This window comes from Entelurus aequoreus, linkage group LG10, assembly GCF_033978785.1.
Source record: "Entelurus aequoreus isolate RoL-2023_Sb linkage group LG10, RoL_Eaeq_v1.1, whole genome shotgun sequence".
In the NCBI taxonomy this organism is placed as follows: Eukaryota; Metazoa; Chordata; class Actinopteri; order Syngnathiformes; family Syngnathidae; genus Entelurus; species Entelurus aequoreus.
The window spans coordinates 64,659,857-64,679,197 of NC_084740.1; the positions used below are offsets into that span (position 1 = coordinate 64,659,857).

Below are 19,341 nucleotides of genomic sequence, written 5' to 3' on the forward strand. Positions count from 1 at the left end.
AAGGAAAAGAAGATAAAAAGCCTTCTTCAGACAGGATCTGGGTCAGAGCGAGACGTGTGTTGCAGTGCCGAGCGCATCGCCGTGCGGTTTCCATCCGTCTCTGGATAGGCGGCTCCGTGACTTCCCCTGGCAGAGCACCACCAAGCTGAGTCGAGGCAAGCAGCAGCCGGGATTAAAAACGCACACACACACATATGCAAAAGCCCTGGACGCGAGATGCGCCCCCGTCGCCAGCCAATGAGGCAAGCGGCCATTTCGGGTTATGAGACGGCCTGGCGGGGCCAGATGACGCCGAGCCTCTTCCCGCCATGCAATCTGCTCGGCCTCTGCCATCGCCAGGTCTGTTTAACCTCAAAATGCCACAAGGGGGATCCTCGAGTCGGAGTCCCGCGACAGATGAGTGCTGATAAAGTCACGGTTTAGACCAGAGATGTCTAAAGTGGACAAAATTAGGCATAATAATGTGTTAATTCCACGACTGTATATATCGGTATCGGTTGATATCGGAATCGGTAATTAAGAGTTGGACAATATCGGAATATCGGCAAAAAAGCCATTATCGGACATCTCTAATAAATATACACTACCGTTCAAAAGTTTGGGGTCACCCAAACAATTTTGTGGAATAGCCTTCATTTCTAAGAACAAGAATAGACTGTCGAGTTTCAGGTGAAAGTTCTCTTTTTCTGGCCATTTTGAGCGTTTAATTGACCCCACAAATGTGATGCTCCAGAAACTCAATCTGCTCAAAGGAAGGTCAGTTTTGGAGCTTCTGTAACGAGCTAAACTGTTTTCAGATGTGTGAACATGATTGCACAAGGGTTTTCGAATCATCAATTAGCCTTCTGAGCCAATGAGCAAACACATTGTACCATTAGAACACTGGAGTGATAGTTGCTGGAAATGGGCCTCGATACACCTATGTAGATATTGCACCAAAAACCAGACATTTGCAGCTAGAATAGTCATTTACCACATTAGCAATGTATAGAGTGTATTTCTTTCAAGTTAAGACTAGTTTAAAGTTATCTTCATTGAAAAGTACAGTGCTTTTCCTTCAAAAATAAGGACATTTCAATGTGACCCCAAACTTTTGAACGGTAGTGTATATACACAAAGAAGTTAGTCATGTATAGTTATATAAAGATGATACTATCATGTCTATTGATCGGACTTATTACTACTCAGAGCACATATCTGTACTTATTTATGGTCTTATTTAAAAAAAAAAAAATTTAAACATGTTCCAGTTTTGTGCACATTTTTATTTGTTTAATAAATGTAATGGAAATTAATTTAAATGTTTATTACAAATGCACTGTTTTTAAAAGTTGGAAGTGATGAAAGCTTAATTAGTGAAACTTGAGAAAATGTAAAACTGCATCAATATACATAAATAAAAGGTGCATCAATAATCTATTTTTAATCAAATCGTTTCCCCTGAATCGTAATGTAACCGAATTCTGAGGTGCCCAAAGATTCCCGACTTTTCTATACATACTGTACCAAAAAAAATTAGGCTACGAGTTAATGTATTGTTACGCCCTTGTCATGCATGCTTTTCACCATTAGGATGACACATAACCACTTCTTAAAGAGACATTCTTTTTAATCACACCCTTCTAACAGCGCAGACAGCACTAGAGCTACATTAAATAGTAATTTAAATACTGAACAGAGTTTTATATAAATAAGATAATATAATGGCCTCTTGTTTGTTCATAGTCACTAAACCTTTCTGTCATTGAAACAGTTGTACCCGACAGGACGTTTTGTGTGCCTGTAGCTTTAACGCGAATGAGCAGTGTTTGTTCACGCCTGTATATGAATGAAATTAGTTTATTTCGGTCATATAATCCAGTGGTTCTCAAATGGGGGTACGCGTACCCCTGGGGGTACTTGAAGGTATGCCAAGGGGTACGTGAGATTTTTTTTAAATATTCTAAAAATAGCAACAATTCAAAAATCCTTTACAAATATATTTATTGAATAATACTTCCACAAAATATGAATATAAGTTCATAAAATGAACATCAAATCAAGTAGGCTATTCCATTCATTACCATAAACCCAGAGTTTCCCCCACGCCATGATGGTTTGACCCTCACTAAAAATGTATGTCAAAAAGAACTGTGAAAAGAAATGCAATATTCAATAATGACAGCTAGATTTTTTTGTGGACATGTTCCATAAATATTGATGTTAAAGATTTCTTTTTTTGTGAAGAAATGTTTAGAATTAAGTTCATGAATCCAGATGGATCTCTATTACAATCCCCAAAGAGGGCACTTTAAGTTGATGATTACTTCTATGTGTAGAAATCTTTATTTATAATTGAATCACTATTTATTTTTCAACAAGTTTTTAGTTATTTTTATATCTTTTTTTCCAAATAGTTCAAGAAAGACCACTACAAATGAGCAATATTTTGCACTGTTATACAATTTAATAAATCAGAAACTGATGACATAGTGCTGTATTTTACTTCTTAATCTCTTTTTTTCAACCAAAAATGCTTTGCTCTGATTAGGGGGTACTTGAATTAAAAAAATGTTCACAGGGGGTAAATCACTGAAAAAAGGTTGAGAACCACTGATATAATCAACCATTTTGTGTGATCAATTTAACAGCACAGATTATACACATTAACAATTATACACATACACACACAAAAAGAAAAAAAATGACAGAAAAAGGAATAGGCTGAAGCCAAGGCTTATATTTGCCTATCCTATACAGTCACTGAAAATTAGATTGCCTGGAACATCAACGTTAAAAAAAATCAATTGGATGAAAGTAATCGTTGCCATACATTATAATTTTCCATTATTTCACCTTTCTAGGCTTTCTTAAATCTTAACAAAGAACTACTTGTCTTTAACTCATGACTGAGCTTGTTCCACCATTTAACTCCTAAAACTGAAATACATTTGTATTTTGTATTCGTTCTTACTTCACATATTTCAAAAATCACTATACCCCGTAAATTATAGTTTTCTCCTCTTAATTTAAATGACCTAAGAATACAAGCTGGAAGGCTGCTGTTCTTTACTCGAAAAACATAATTTCCATTGTTTTTAAAAACACAATTACTGAAAATGTTAACACATTAAAACTTATGAATAATGGATTCGTTTGTTCATAGTAGCACGCTTTGTGTATTACTCAAATTACCCTTTTTTGGAGTTTAATTATTGGGTCTATGTTTGTTTTATAAACATTTCCCCAAACTTCAACACAATGTTAGATATGAAAAAATAAAATAAAAACATAACATATGCAGACATTTCTTATTCAGCATGTGTCTTAATTTATAAAGAATTTTTATATATGCAATCTGCGGTTTGCAACATAATTTACGATCGATTATTATTCCCAAGAATTTAGTTCCATAAACTCTATCAATTTCCACGTGATTTAATTATAATTTTGATTCACAATTTGTCCTTCTACCACTAAACACCATACATTTAGTTTTCTTATCATCTAATGATAACTTATTAATATCAAACCATTTTTTTTGCTGAAACAACTCAACCTCTATTATCCTCAACACTTCCTTCAAGTTTTTCCTGAACAATATACATTTGTATCATCTGCAAACATAATACATTTCAATGTATTAGATACTGAACAAATATCATTTAAATAAAGTGTGAGTAACTTAGGTCCCAATACCGAGCCTTGTGGAACCTCACAAGTTACTCTAAATGACCGAGTGTGTGGTTTTTAAGAAGGGCCACATTTTAAATATACACAATAACTCAGCACTTGTCCAATGTAACAAATGTCATATATCACATACGATAAAACATTATGGGCTGGGGCAGGAGGACACAAGCGTTAACAGGGCTAACGCCAAATCTGATGTGTTTGTTGTCGCCGTGAGATAAACGCTGACATTTATTTTTCAGTTTATTTACATGTATATACTGTACCACTTATCCATACGTCATCATTTGTAAAATGATTTGTATAAACCAGTGTTTTTCAACCACTGTATGCCGTGACATACAGTCTGGTGTAGCGTGGGAGAATATGTAATTTCACCTATTTGGGTTAAAAATATTTTTTTGCAAACCAGTAATTATAATCTGAAAATGTGCCGTTGTTGAGTGTCTGTGCTGTCTCGAGCTCAGCAGAGTAACCATGTTATACTCTTCCATATCAGTAGGTGGCAGCAGGTAGCTACGGTAATTGCTTTTAGATGTCGGGAACATGGTTTGTTGTGATCCCAATATGCAGAAAGTGTGCAGGTAAAAAGGTATCTAATGCTTAAACCAAAAATAAACAAAAGGCGAGTGCCGCTAAGAAAAGGCATTTAAGTTTAGGGAAGGCTATGCAAAACAAAACTAAAACTGAACTGGTTGCAAAGTAAACAAAAACAGAATGCTGGACGACAGCAAGGACCTACAGCATGTGGAGCAGACGGTGTCCATAAAGTACATCCGAAAATGACATGACAATCAACAATGTCCACACAAAGAAGGATAGCGACAACTGAAATAGTCTTGATTGCTAAAACAAAACAGGTGTGGGGAATGGCGCTCAAGGAAGACATTAAACATCTACAGGAAAACACCAACAAAACAGGAAAAGCCACCAAAACAGGAGTGCAAGACAAGAAATAAAACACTACACACAGGAAGACACCAAAAACCTCCAAACAAGTCACGGCGTGACAGTACACCTACTTTGAGACAAGAGCTATAGTGATGCATGGTTGGTTATGGTTTGAATTCTTATCAAACACTTGCGAGAACAACGTTTTATTGTCAATATCAGCTGCTGAGTTTCATTTTTTAATGTTTTCTGCTGGTGGTGTGCCTCTGGATTTTTTCAATGAAAAAAATGTGCCTTGGCTCAAAAAAGTTTGAAAAACTACTAAAATTAACTACTAAAATAGAATAACTACTAAAAATAACTAGTATAAACTACCCTGAACGGTGGAAACGCAAACCACACAAGTCGACAAGAACCTATACTGTAGTTTCGGCAACAAAGGTTGCAGCAACTTAAAGTTCCTGATCTTGTGGCCTAAATATGCAAATTATACGGTGACGTCATACTAACATTGCCACGACCATGCGGGCACCGCCACAAACAGATTGGCAATCTGTAAGAAACACTTTAGATGATAAGATCTTTCTTCTCTTCGCTGCTGATCAACACATTATTGGTTTAATTAATATATCAATGACGCGTGCGTGAATAATTTCTGCTTTGACAACACCTATTGTTACCTTTTCTTTACTTCCATTCTGTCCTGTCGGAGCGGCGCCAGGGCAGGGAGCCGCTTTGACTGACAGCCCGATTTACCGTCGCTGTTCCTCTCCAGCAAGCCGAGAAATTTAGATCTACATTGGCTGTGCTAATGTCACTCAGGCTTCCTCTGTTGCTGTTTGCAGCACTGCGCCGGCCGTGCATGTCGTCCTGAGAGTTTGTGTCAGCATATGTGTGAGTGAATTAAGCATGCACACATTTTCTTTTCTTTTTCTTTTTATAAGTCCTACGCCCGCAAAAAAAATGAGTGGTGACCTGTGAAGGCGTGTTACATTTTCCTCATACTGCACAGCAGTGGCGTGCAGTCACTAGAGCAGTGGTTCTCAAACTTTTTTTGTCATCCCCCACTTTGGACAAGGGGGAGTTTTCAAGCCCCACCTGCCCCCATCGCCCCAACAGAACGCTAATGCCAAGCTTAACATTTTCAAATTTATTGAACATCAAGTAACATCAAGTTGTATACATTCAAACTCAATAACATAAAATAACATCAAGTTCAATGATAAATAAAATAATTGTGCAGCTGTGGTATAACTTGCATCAAGTTCAATAATAAATCAAATAACTTGCATCAAGTTCAATAATAAATCAAATAACTTGCATCAAGTTCAATAATAAATAAAACAAAAGTGTTATAACTTGCATCAAGTTCAATAATAAATCAAATAACTTGCATCAAGTTCAATAATAAATAAAACAAAAGTGTTATAACTTGCATCAAGTTCAATAATAAATCAAAAGTGTTATAACTTGCATCAAGTTCAATAATAAATCAAAAAAATTGTTATAACTTGCATCAAGTTCAATAATAAATCAAATAAAAGTGTTATAACTTGCATCAAGTTCAATAATAAATAAAATAAAAGAGTTATAACTTGCTTCAAGTTCAATAATAAATCAAATAACTTGATGCATAATAATAAATAAAATAAAAGTGCCACTTTGCAATCTTTGCAAAAAAAAAAGGAGGAGCTATGCATTTTGGCAAGACAAGCGAGTGAACAGGGGCGCCGCTAGGGATTTTGGGCCCCATGAAAAGAATCTTTACAGGGCCCCCAACACAGCGGCAACATTTTTTGATGCTATTTTACATACAATTATGCATTTTAATGGTATTCTGAATACAATGGAATTAATTTTGAGTCATTTATTTGCTGCACCACTGATTCTTGAGACTGTGGTAAAATGTATTATATTTTGTATTATATTATTATTATTATTATTATTATTATTTCAACACAAACAGCTGCTCACCTCCTTCCTCATGTGGGGGCACTGGGGCTGATTCAGGGGCAGGGGGACTTGGGAGCTGACAGACAGCTGCTGCTGCTGGTGGTGCACTTGACTCTGTTCAGAATGAGGCATCATTTTGACAGAGGGGAGATCAACTATTATTGAATAAGAACAGCTTGATATATGTTTGACTGGATTGATTATTTAACTAATATAGCAGTAAAATGTAAAAATCCAGAGTTTTCTTGAGCTAACATGGTGAGAAAAGTGAGCTAGCTTATTACCGCAGACAGGGACAAAGTTAAAGGCCTACTGAAATGAATTTTTTTTATTTAAACGGGGATAGCAGATCTATTCTATGTGTCATACTTGATCATTTCGCGATATTGCCATATTTTTGCTGAAAGGATTTAGTATAGAACAACGACGATAAAGATTGCAACTTTTGGTATCTGATAAAAAAAAGGCTTGCACCTACCGGAAGTAGCGTGACGTAGTCAGTTGAACATATACGCAAAGTTCCCTATTGTTTACAATGATGGCCGCATGAAGTGAGAGAGATTCGGACCGAGAAAGCGACAATTTCCCCATTAATTTGAGCGAGGATGAAAGATTTGTGGATGAGTAAAGTGCAAGTGAAGGACTAGTGGGGAGTTGAAGCTATTCAGATAGGGAAGATGCTGTGAGAGCCGGGGGTGACCTGATATTCAGCTGGGAATGACTACAACAGTAAATAAACACAAGACATATATATACTCTATTAGCCACAACACAACCAGGCTTATATTTAATATGCCACAAATTAATCCTGCATAAAAACACCTGCGTGTTTGTTATGCTAGCTCCTAGCTCCTCTGCTAGCTCCTAGCTCCATAGAACACGCCAATACACTTCAAACACCTGATCAACACACACAATCACTCAGCCCAAAAGACCGTTTACCTAACCCAAGGTTCATAAAGCTTATATATTTTTAAAAAGTTACGTACGTGACGCGCACATACGGTCAAGTTATCGAATGTTTAGCAGCCAAGGCTGCATACTCACGGTACCTGATATTCAGCTGGGAATGACTACAACAGTAAATAAACACAAGACATATATATACTCTATTAGCCACAACACAACCAGGCTTATATTTAATATGCCACAAATTAATCCTGCATAATAACACCTGCGTGTTTGTTATGCTAGCTCCTAGCTCCTCTGCTAGCTCCTAGCTCCATAGAACATGCCAATACAATTCAAACACCTGATCAACACACACAATCACTCAGCCCAAAAGACCGTTCACCTAACCCAAGGTTCATAAAGCTTATATATTTTTAAAAAGTTACGTACGTGACGCGCACGTACGGTACGGTACGTGTTATGCTAGCTCCTAGCTCCTCTGCTAGCTCCTAGCTCCATAGAACACGCCAATACAATTCAAACACATGATCAACACACACAATCACTCAGCCCAAAAGACCGTTCACCTAACCCAAGGTTCATAAAGCTTATATATTTTAAAAAAGTTACGTACATACGCAAAAAAAAGCCAAAGCTGCATACTCACAGTAGCACGTCTGCGTCTTTGTCATCCAAATCAAAGTAATCCTGGTAAGAGTCTGTGTTGTCCCAGTTCTCTACAGGCGTCTGTGTATCCAAATCAAAAGTCCTCCTGGTTAGAGTCTCTGTTATCCGAGTTCTTCCATCTTGACTGCATCTTTCGGGAATGTAAACAAAGAAGCGCCGGCTGTGTACTGTTGTGGCTGACTACGTTCGAAAAATACGTCCATTTCGCACCGACAACTTTCTTCTTTGCTTGCTCGGCTTCCTTCTCCATAATGCAATGAACATGATTGAAACAGATTCACGAACACAGATGTCCAGAATACTGTGGAATTATGAAATGAAAACAGAGCTTTTTCGTATCGGCTTCAATGTGGAAGGCATACCCGTGTTCGCCGGGCTACGTCACGCGCATACGTCATCCTCAGAGGCGTTTCGAACCGGAAGTTTAGCGGCAAATTTAAAATGTCACTTTATAAGTTAACCCGGCCGTATTGGCATGTGTTATAATGTTAAGATTTCATCATTGATATATAAACTATCAGACTGCGTGGTCGGTAGTAGTGGGTTTCAGTAGGCCTTTAATATGCATAACTTTCCACCACAACTAACAAACCCACCTTTTTTTGGGAAATATTGGGTGACATATTGTCGACCCTTCAACTCCTTCTCCTCTCTTATTTTATTTTCCTTTCTTTTTTGGCTGCCTGATTTTTGAGGCATACTGCTGTCTCCTCCGCTTTGCCCGCTGTGGCGCTGTCTGTCTGGGACAAATCGTCGGTGCTCTACCTGCAGCTGATCCAGTCGGACTGAACCATTTTACGTAAATAGAGGGGGGGAAGGGAGGGCCCTGCAGGTGTTGATGCTTCCAAAACAAATAAAGGTATTGTTACCAGGACATGGAAAATAAAACATGTGTGATTATATGTTAGTTAATAACTTAGTGTCATTATTTTTTCTGTATTATAATTTCATCATCATTAGGGGTCTCTCTGGGCCCCCCTCCATCATGGGCCCCTAGAATCCGTCTCCTTTACCCCCCCTTTTCGGCGCCCCTGCAAGTGAACATGAGTTTTACAGTACTCCAGCATTAGTGGCTGCAATGAGCCTGTTTTGCACTGCACAGCTTTTCAAATCGTGGTTGCAGGCTTGACACTGCCAATGTTAAAACCTCATTGAGTTCGGGGCTGAGCTGGCTTGACGCGAGTGCTTCCCGGTGAATGACACACAGTGTGTCCAATGCGCATTTGGCGCAACCCTCTTTATTAGAGCCTGCAGCCCGTTTATTTACCCTGCCATGGTCTGTGCGCCATCAGAGCAAAAGCCCACACAGTTTTCCCATTTAAGGTTGTGTTCTTTGAGGAAACTGTCCATTATCTCGAACAGCTCATCAGCAGTGGCTGTATTTTTTATGTATTTGCAAAACAGCAAATCCTCGCACAGTGACTCGCCATTCACAGAGCTTCCGCTTAGCCCCGCCCCCATTAGTTACTGTTGCTATCTCTGTCAAACTTGCACTCCTACCGAGAAATTTTAAGTCTACAGGAAAAATAAGTAATTTACATTTGTTTATATAGCGGATTCCACAGACAGAATCACAAAGTGATTTACAGTGTGTATAGAAAATGAAAGCATAGTAAAAAAAAAAATCTAAGAATATAATTTAAAAAAAAAAAAAAAGTAAAGTGAAATTTCCTCCCGTTCCTCGCGCCCCACCTGTCATGTCTCTATTCCCCACCAGTGGGGCGCGCCCCACACTTTGAGAAACGCTGCACTAGAGGCAGGGGAGGCACGGCCTTACCTGCCATCATGGAAAGAAAAAAAAAAGGAAAAAGAAAAGAAAAAAAAATTAAATTGTTATATGTAACTAGTGATTATACTAAAGTTATTTTCCATTTAACTTCACCAGTTTTAGATTATTTTTATTTGTATTTTCACATTTGCCGTTCAAATACTGAGAAGAGACGGTGCGGTGATCAGCAGCCAGTTGAGGCACGTCACTGCGTTGTGCCTCAACATGGATTGTGCGCAATGACTCGGCTAACTGCTGGCCTGCTGTGCTGTGAGACTGTATTGCTATATGAATTATATTATACATTTCCATAGTTTAGTTAGCTGAGGTATATAATGTACAGTGTATTTTGTCAACAACTGTATGTGTGTAACGTATTTCTTGTGCTGAGCGATCATAATACTGCTGCGGAGACACACTGTGAGAGGCTCGTCTCATAACCCCGCCTCCTGGTGCCAAGCACCTCCGCCGCAGAATGCACCGCCCGACGGGAGCGCCACACCGACCAAAGCCCACACCCAAACCCTCCACGTGCAAGACCGAATCCACCCAAAAAAAGCCACTTAACAAGAAGCCAAAAAGTGCAAAAACAACAATGCTCGCGCTGCAGGAGCCGCGAACGACCGCAGGGACACAACATTAGGTACACCTGCACTGCAGGTTCATATGTTTGTAAATCTGACTGTGATGATGCAGTCGTGCCTCACCAGACATTAACCTCACCGCACGCCACTGCTGCACAGCCTCCAGTACACTTTGGGGGTTTGCTGATAATCTAATAGTAGTCACAGATGCTGATCTCAAGTGTGGTTGAGTTGTAGGAAAGATACTGAGGAATTAGTTTCCCTCAGTTGATATTTGCTACATCAGCCTAGTGAGTGACATTCAACCAATTAGCGAACAAAAACACTCCAGAAAGGTTAATCAGTTGTGGACATTTGGACACCCCTTGAACAGGGGTCTCAAAGTGAATTCACCCCAGGGCGGCTGGAGGTAGAGTCTGGGTGAGGCAGAGCCGCACAAAGTTTTACCTCAGATTCACGTTTTAATCACTGTATTCGTTAACTACCGTATTTTTCGGAACATAAAGCGCACCGGATTAAAAGGCGCATTAAAAGGGTCATATTATGATTTTTTTTCTAAATTTAAAACATTATCTTGTGGTCTACATAACATGTAATGGTGGGTCTTTGGTGAAAGTAGGCCTTTTTTTAATATCTCGATATTTTTAGGCCATATCGCGATACACGATATATATCTCGATATTTTGCCTTAGTCTTGAATGAACACTTGATGCATATAATCAGAGCAGAGTGATGATTCTATGTGTCTACATTAAAACATTCTTGTTCATACTGCATTAATATATGCTCATTTTAAACTTTCATGCAGAAAGGGAAATCACAACTAAGTCAATTGACCAAAACTGTATGTATTAATTAAACTGTTATTAAGCAGTGGCACAAACATTCATGTCATTTCGAAACAGAAAGTGCAAGATTGTCAGAGACATTTTAAAACAAGCTATGATTGCACTTTTGTGCATGATGTAACTAAGATGACAAATCAAAACAACACTAAATTAAAGGCCTACTGAAATGAAATTGTCTTATTTAAACGGGGATAGCAGGTCCATTCTATGTGTCATACTTGATCATTTCGCGATATTGCCATATTTTTGCTGAAAGGATTTAGTAGAGAACATGACGATAAAGTTCGCAACTTTTGGTCGCTGATAAAAAAGCCTTGCCTGTACCGGAAGTAGCGTGACGTCACAGGTTGAAGAGCTCCTCACATCTGCACATTGTTTATACCAGCAGCGAGAGCGATTCGGACCGAGAAAGCGACGATTACCCCATTAATTTGAGCGAGGATGGAAGATTTGTGGATGAGGAAAGTGACAGTGAAGGATTAGAGTGCAGTGCAGGACGCCAGGGTGTATCTTTTTTCGCTCTGACCGTAACTTAGGTACAAGGGCTCATTGGATTTCACACTTTCTCCTTTTTCTATTGTGGATATTTCTCGTGCTGGACGCCGAGATGAGCGGTCGCACTCTCTTTCGCTCCCGATCGGGAATTCAAACAACTGCTCGGATTATCCCACACTTCCTCCTTTTTCTACTGTGGATCACGGATTTATATTTTAAACCTCCTCCGATACTCTACCATCTTTAAAATGAGAGTCAAGAACGTGAAATGGACATACACAGTGACTTTTACCTCCACGACAATACATCAGCGAAGCACCTTGGCTTTGGAGCTAACGTGTTAGCATCATGCTTGTCTGCACATCGAGGCAGAAGAGACATGCCCCTGACTGGAAGGATAGACAGAAAGTCAATAATACTACTATTACTTCTACTATCAGGAGACACTGAACTCAACCCTGGACCTGCAACAACACGGTTAATGTTGTCCCGACTGGCGAAGACTAGCAATGCTACTGCTAGCGTCGCCATCGAAGCTAACTCGGCTACTGGCTCATCTCAGCTCAAGCTCACCTGTGCTCCAGCGATCGGCGGCTTGGCGGAGGACTTCGCCCCGTTCATCGACATGGTCGGAGGCTCGGCGGCGGTGGAGGACGACCCGGTCATCGGAGAAGGCAGCGACTCAGCGGTGGTGAACGACGCGGCGGCTGCGGTGGACGGCGACCCAGACATCGGTGATTGCGGGGAACTGCACGAGATGGCGGGGGTCCACGCGGCCTCTCCCCGGTCCCAGACGGTCGAGGACGCGGCATACACAGGATTTAGAGGCGCCTTTATACAAACATTTTCGTTATTCTCTTTCTCTTTGTCTTCAAAAAAGCCAGCCAAAAGGAAACCCAACCCCACCCCCAGCAACCCTACCTGGCCTCCCCCAATCCCCCTCTCCAACTCCGCCCCTCCCCCTCCCTCCCCCTTCACCTGGAGGACGATCAATATGCCTCTCTCTCTCTCTCCTCGCTCTCCAACTTCAACAGCAATAATAACCAACAATTTTTCTGGTCAGTACCACAACACAGCGGACTCTGATGCTCTTTTTGTTTCCAGTGGACTACACATCATCCACCTTAATGTGAACAGCCTCTCTGGAGCCCAACTTGACCAAATCAGAGAAATGTTTCTCAACACAAAGGTAAAAATCTTGTGTTTTTCTGAAACCAAATTTGATCAAAGTATTTCTGACTCAGAGATAGAAATACAAAACTTTTCGGTTATCAGAAAGGGTAGGAATAAACACGGTGGGGGCGATTGTATGTATATTCACCAGGATATTAAATACATAACTCGCACTGATCTTAACCACAATGACCTGGAATCTGTGTGGGCGGAAATCAAATTTAAAAACGCTAAGCCGGTACTAATAGGGACTGTTTATAGACCCCCTAATCAGAGTGATTTCTATGGGGCTTTGGAAGAATGCTTGGCAGGGACAGACAACGTGGAGAAAATTATAACTGGGGATCTGAACACAGATATTCAACGCAAAGATGCGCCTGTCTTCAGATCCTTCAGTAAGTTTTGTAATCTGCACGGTCTTTCCCAGCTAATAGCGCTACCCACAAGGGTGTGTGATTCCACCCAATCAACCATAGATCTCATTCTCACTTCAGACCGGCCTAAAATAAAAAATAGTGGGGTCATGATCTGTGGTCTTAGCGACCACTATCTAACCTTCTGCACCCGTAAAATAGCTAAACCTAAAGCCAATGGCCACATAACAGCCCAATCCAGATCCCTCAAAAAATACTCCAATGACAATTTCAATTTAAAATTAGATGAGTGGGACTGGTCCCCTGTGCTCGCGAGCAACATGGCCGATGTTGCTTGGGATCGCTTCAAAACGGCGTTCCTAAAGATACTAAATGACATGGCTCCAGTGAAAACAGTCAGGATCAAAGCCCGCTCGGAACCATGGATGAATCCGGACCTATTAGCTGCCATAAAAGACAGAGACAGGAAATACTCTGAATACCAAAAATGTAAAACAGAAGTAGATAAACAACCCAATAATATCAACCTCAAATTACTCCTTTCAACTCTCAAAAATCAATGCAATAAATTATGAAATAAGTCAACCAACCTGACTAAATCCTTTAAAAAAAATTACATTAACGACAAAATAGAGGAAAACACAAATAAGCCACGTGAGCTCTGGAAAATTCTCAACAACCAGCTTCCTGGTTGCAGCCAGAAACTTAAAACAAGACTCACCAACATCAGCATCAAGGAGGGTGACTCCCTCATTACAGACAAAATGGAGGTAGCTAGCAGACTTAACATCTTTTTCACCAGCATAGCCGCAACTCTTGTCAACAAGCTGTCCCACCACTCTGGTCGCTTTGGTGTAAAACACATTAAGGCCTTCTACAGAAAGCTAGGAGTATCCAACGATGATTTCAAATTAGAAATGGTCACAGCTGATGAGGTGTTTAAAAAATTGAGCGCGCTCCACCCTAACAAGGCCACCGGCCTTGATAATATTCCCTCCAGATTCCTCAGGGACTCTGCCTCCATCATTGCCCCCGATCATCACGCACATAATAAAATCAATTACACAAGGCCAAGTACCAAAAGATTTTAAGATAGCAAGAGTAACTCCCCTCTTTAAAAAAGGAAGCAAATTGAAACCTGGCAACTACCGACCTGTTTCTATTCTCAGTTCCGTTTCGGAAATAATGGAGAAAATAGTTTATGAACAGGTCGATAGTTACCTTGCCACTAATAAACTCATGTACAAATTCCAATCCGGCTTCAAAACTAACCACTCCACTGACACATGCCTTCTCTATCTGACCGACCACATCAAACATGAGGTGGACGCGGGCAAATACTGCGGCATGGTCATGCTGGACCTTCAGAAGGCCTTTGACACCGTTAACCACGCTATACTGTTGGATAAGCTCAGAGCAATCGGATTCAACAAAACCTCATGGAGCTGGATGCAATCTTACTTGGAGGGGAGGGAGCAGGTGGTAGAGGTGAACGGCACCGTGTCCCCCCCGGCCCTCTCGGTGAGCTGTGGAGTCCCCCAAGGCAGTATATTGGGACCTTTACTGTTCCTAATATACATAAACGACATGTCATCGGCATGCGACTGTGAATTGTTTTTGTTTGCGGATGACTCTGCCCTGCTGGTATCCGGCAAGGACAAGTCACAGGTGGCGAAAATCCTCAGTGCTGACCTCTGTAGAACTTGCACCTGGCTCGCTGACAACAAGCTATCCATACACTTGGGTAAAACAGAATCCATCCTGTTTGGGTCCCACATCAAACTTAAGAAAGTCAATGACTTCACCATAAAAGTAGGTGACATTGTTATCACCAGGAAAGATGAGGTCACCTACCTAGGTTCCATTCTAGAGGCTAACCTTTTCTGTGATAAAATGGCAACCAAGGTAATCAAAAAGGTTAACCAACGAATGAGATTTCTCTACAGAATTTCCTCTCTGGTCAACAAAAGCACCTTGAGGATTCTGGCGGGAACTCTCGTTCAACCCTTTTTTGATTACGCATGCACCTCCTGGTACCCTAGCACCTCCAAAACCTTCAAATCTAAACTCCAAACATCTCAGAACAAGCTAGTCAGGTTACTTCTAGACCTCCACCCCAGATCCCACCTCACTCCTACCCACTTCTCTAAAGTGGGCTGGCTCAAGGTGGAGGACAGAGTTAAACTTGCACTGAGCCTAGTCTATAAAATCCGCTACACCTCCCTGATACCGAAGTACATGTCAAACTACTTCCTTAACGTAAATGACCGCCATAACCACAACACCAGGGGGTGCTCCACTAACCACGTTAAACCCAGATTCCGAACTAACAAAGGTCTTAACTCATTCTCTTTCTATGCCACATCAATGTGGAATGCGCTCCCAACAGGTATAAAAGAAAGGGCATCTCTATCCTTCTTCAAAACCGCAATAAAAGTTCACCTCCAGGCAGCTACAACCCTAAACTAACACCCTCCCCGGATTGCTAATAATCAAATGTAAACAATCAAATGCAGATACTTTTTCTTTTTCTTATGCCTTCTGATCTCTCTCTCTCTCTCTATGTCCACTACTTGATGTCCATATCCTCCCCCACCCCCACTCCACACCCCTGATTGTAAATAATGTAAATAATTCAATGTGATTATCTTATGTGATGACTGTATTATGATGATAGTATATATGATAGTATATATCCGTATCATGAATCAATTTAAGTGGACCCCGACTTAGACAAGTTGAAAAACTTATTCGGGTGTTACCATTTAGTGGTCAATTGTACGGAATATGTACTTCACTGTGCAACCTACTAATAAAAGTCTCAATCGATCAATCAAAGGATCACGGATTTGTATTTTAAACAAATAGGTCAGGTCAATGGCCAAGTGTTATGGTTTGAAGTGAAATCAGTACTTAATGTACTTATATGACCCGATCCAAACAACCGGCCCCAGTCATGGCGCAAAAAAAAAAAAAATGCAACCAACACAAAAAGTCAACACACATGGTCACACATAACACAACCTGCTCACTGAACTTTGTGGATATTTTTATTTTTTTTAAATGTCTATATAAATATTTTGGAGAACGCTACATAGCTTTGGTGTTTTGTTTGTGTTTATTTCTGCTATTTCTTTACATACAATACTTTGTTTTTATTAACACTTTGCCTGTCCTTGTCTTAAAATAGACAACAGTAAAATAGAGTTTAGATGGGAGCGGATTAAAGGTGGTTTAACATTTTGATGCTCTACTTACAATTCACCAGCACAAAAATCTAAATACAGTAGTCTTTATTTTAAAACCTTCTGGAAAAATTGCCTGATCGCCACCACAATTAAAGTCTTTACATTATTTTATTTTTTTCTACTTTTGTTTTGATGCGTTGTGTAGATTTGGATTGTCTATCTAATCCTACAGACGCTGTGGGCTTCTTAAGCAAGCCGTTTCGGATCAATTTAGTCATTTTTGAGGAGGCTGCTTCTGCGAGAGCGTGGCCCGAGGCGCCGCGAAAGAAATCTCAGCACGGAGGTATCTGCTGCATCTGTGCCTCGTTGGTGGGAAGGATGTAGGTGTCATACTGTATACGGCGGTATCAGTAGGGCCGCTCCTCGCTTATCTCGTATATCTCTTGTTATTGGTGTAAACAAAAGGCCCTTTGAACAAGAAAGAAAAAGGGCCGCAGGGCAAAAAAAAATAAAAATGAAAAAAATGGTGCCAACTTTCATTTCGGCGTTCTTCTCACTTTCGTGTCACAGTGAGGAGACGTTTGTTCAAAAGGGCCATTGTGGTGGACGACCACAGGTTGGAACTTCGCTTTCACCGCATGATTTTTATCTCTGATGAGAGCAGATGAGGGAAATCGCCACAACAAAACAAGGACACACACTCGTAAATCCTTCACAAGAGTTTGTACACGTGTTTAAAGACGTCTACCTTCATTAACCTCTGAGTGATCACAGTACGGGGAGAGGGTGGGGGGGGGGTCATGATAATATCCCGACAATGACACGCTCGCGGGTCAGGACCCCTGTGATCCCTGAGAGGGGACAATATCTCATTAAGAGACAAAAAGCCTCTGGGACACTAAAGCAATTTGGCTGGCCCTCTGCTCACTGGAAGCAATTAAAACATTAGCTTAAACCGCAGCAGCGCCAAGCCGCCATGACAGTTGAGAGGCCGCCGTAAGGGACTAATCGCAAGGAGAAACGTAATTAGCAGCGGGTCAAAAAATTCAGCATTAACTGCTGTGGCTGTAGGCAACCTTCTGATGTAGTTTTTTTTTTTTCAATGAAGATGTCAGTAGCTGCATTTAAAGTATCAGTTCAGCAGCTTCATCTACCTCTGCATGTGCTCTAAAGGGATCCTATTATCCAAAACCAACTTGTCCGTACACCTTTTCCATGGCCAAATTCAAGCACTTTTTAAGGACTTTTAAGATCAATTTTCCAGTTTTTCCAGTACCTTTCAAAAGGCAAAAACCAGTGTGAATCAATCCATAGCCTTGTTGTTTGAGGTCACCAAATGCTGTCTGTTGGAAAAATATGGAAAATCTGCTAAAACCAAAGCCTCACATTGAAGCAGCAGTTATCAGTAACTGAATGGGGCATAGAAAATGAAGCAGTGTTTGTGTAGACTATTCAACGTCATTGGTGTTTGCAAACGTGTCTCCATTTGTGTTGTTTTTCACATTTCTTGTTCTTTTTCTTACTTACAGCACTCAATGACATCGAACAGCACAGATTGATTCACACCGTATTTGTGATTGTAAACTGCATAATGTGATATAAATGCATGCACCCTCAAAATGTCAATTTCACTCATTTATTAACAAAACTGTTCCACATTAATATAAGGATAATAAATTAAAGGAAAATATTTTGTTTGTTTCACAACACCTCAGTCACCTTTCATTAAGCATATCTAGCCTTATAACTGTGGCTATGATAACAAATCGATTTTTAGTTGAGGGAAGTTCTTAACATTATAATTTATCATTGACAAACGCTCGCTTTTTTCCTTTCATAGCTCGTAATAACTGTCCGTAATTAACGTTAATCTCGCGTTGATCTCACAGTTTAGGTCTAGCATGTACTAAAAAGTTAGAAAACAAAACTTTAGCAAAAGTTGGTTAACTTGTAGGGCTAGTAATCTCTGGCTTATCTTTCATATGACTCGAGAGAGCCGACTCTCCCATTGCGAAAAGCTGGATTTCCTTGTTGCATACTTTGCAGCAGGCTACACATGGATTTGGTCCACGTTTTATCCAAAGTTCGTATTTGTCATTTTCCATCCAAAGTTCATTAAAACGACAACCTCCCGGCATGATGGACCGATGCACCACTGTCCTCTTGGGGGCAACACAGAGCCGTATACAGTATACATGACAACAACCTAATGTAAGGGCTCGTGTAAAGCCAACAGATCAAGCGTGTAGCTTACTGTAAGCAACCGCACCCGCCCCCGTAGAAGAAGAAGCGCACGGATATTACGTTTCATTTCATTTGGGTGTTTCTGTAAAGACCACAAAATCGCTCCTACCAAGAGACACGCGTACAAGGTTCCACTGACTTTTGATATTCCTGTGAACCGCACTGTGGATACAACGGGAGCACGTACGGTGAATATTCGCACCACAGGGAATGAGAAGTCGTCCTACTGTGGTTCTAGCTTGCCATGCTAACGGCCAGAAACTTCCACCCATGGTGATATTCAAAAGGAAGACCTTGCCAAAAGAGAACTTTCCAGCCGGCGTCATCATAAAAGCTAACTCGAAGGGATGGATGGATGAAGAAAAAATGAGCGAAGAGACCGGGTGACTTTTTTCACGCAGCTCAGTCCCCGTTGATCTATGACTGCATGCGCGTCCACTTCACAGATGGTGTCAAAAAACAAGTGAAGCACACCGAAGAAGAATAATTCGATGGATTTGTGGATGAGTAATAACTTCAGAAAGTGAGCTTTAAATGTTTATTTTGTGTGTTGTGTGACACTAACGTTCGAGC

General features: G+C 40.5%; 1 protein-coding gene across 1 annotated transcript in view; it reads right to left on the bottom strand.

Moving 5' to 3' along the window:
* LOC133658899 (interleukin-1 receptor accessory protein-like 1-B) overlaps positions 1-19,341 on the bottom strand; it is a 1,088,311-nt gene that overhangs the window by 1,054,265 nt on the left and 14,705 nt on the right. The window lies entirely within an intron of this gene.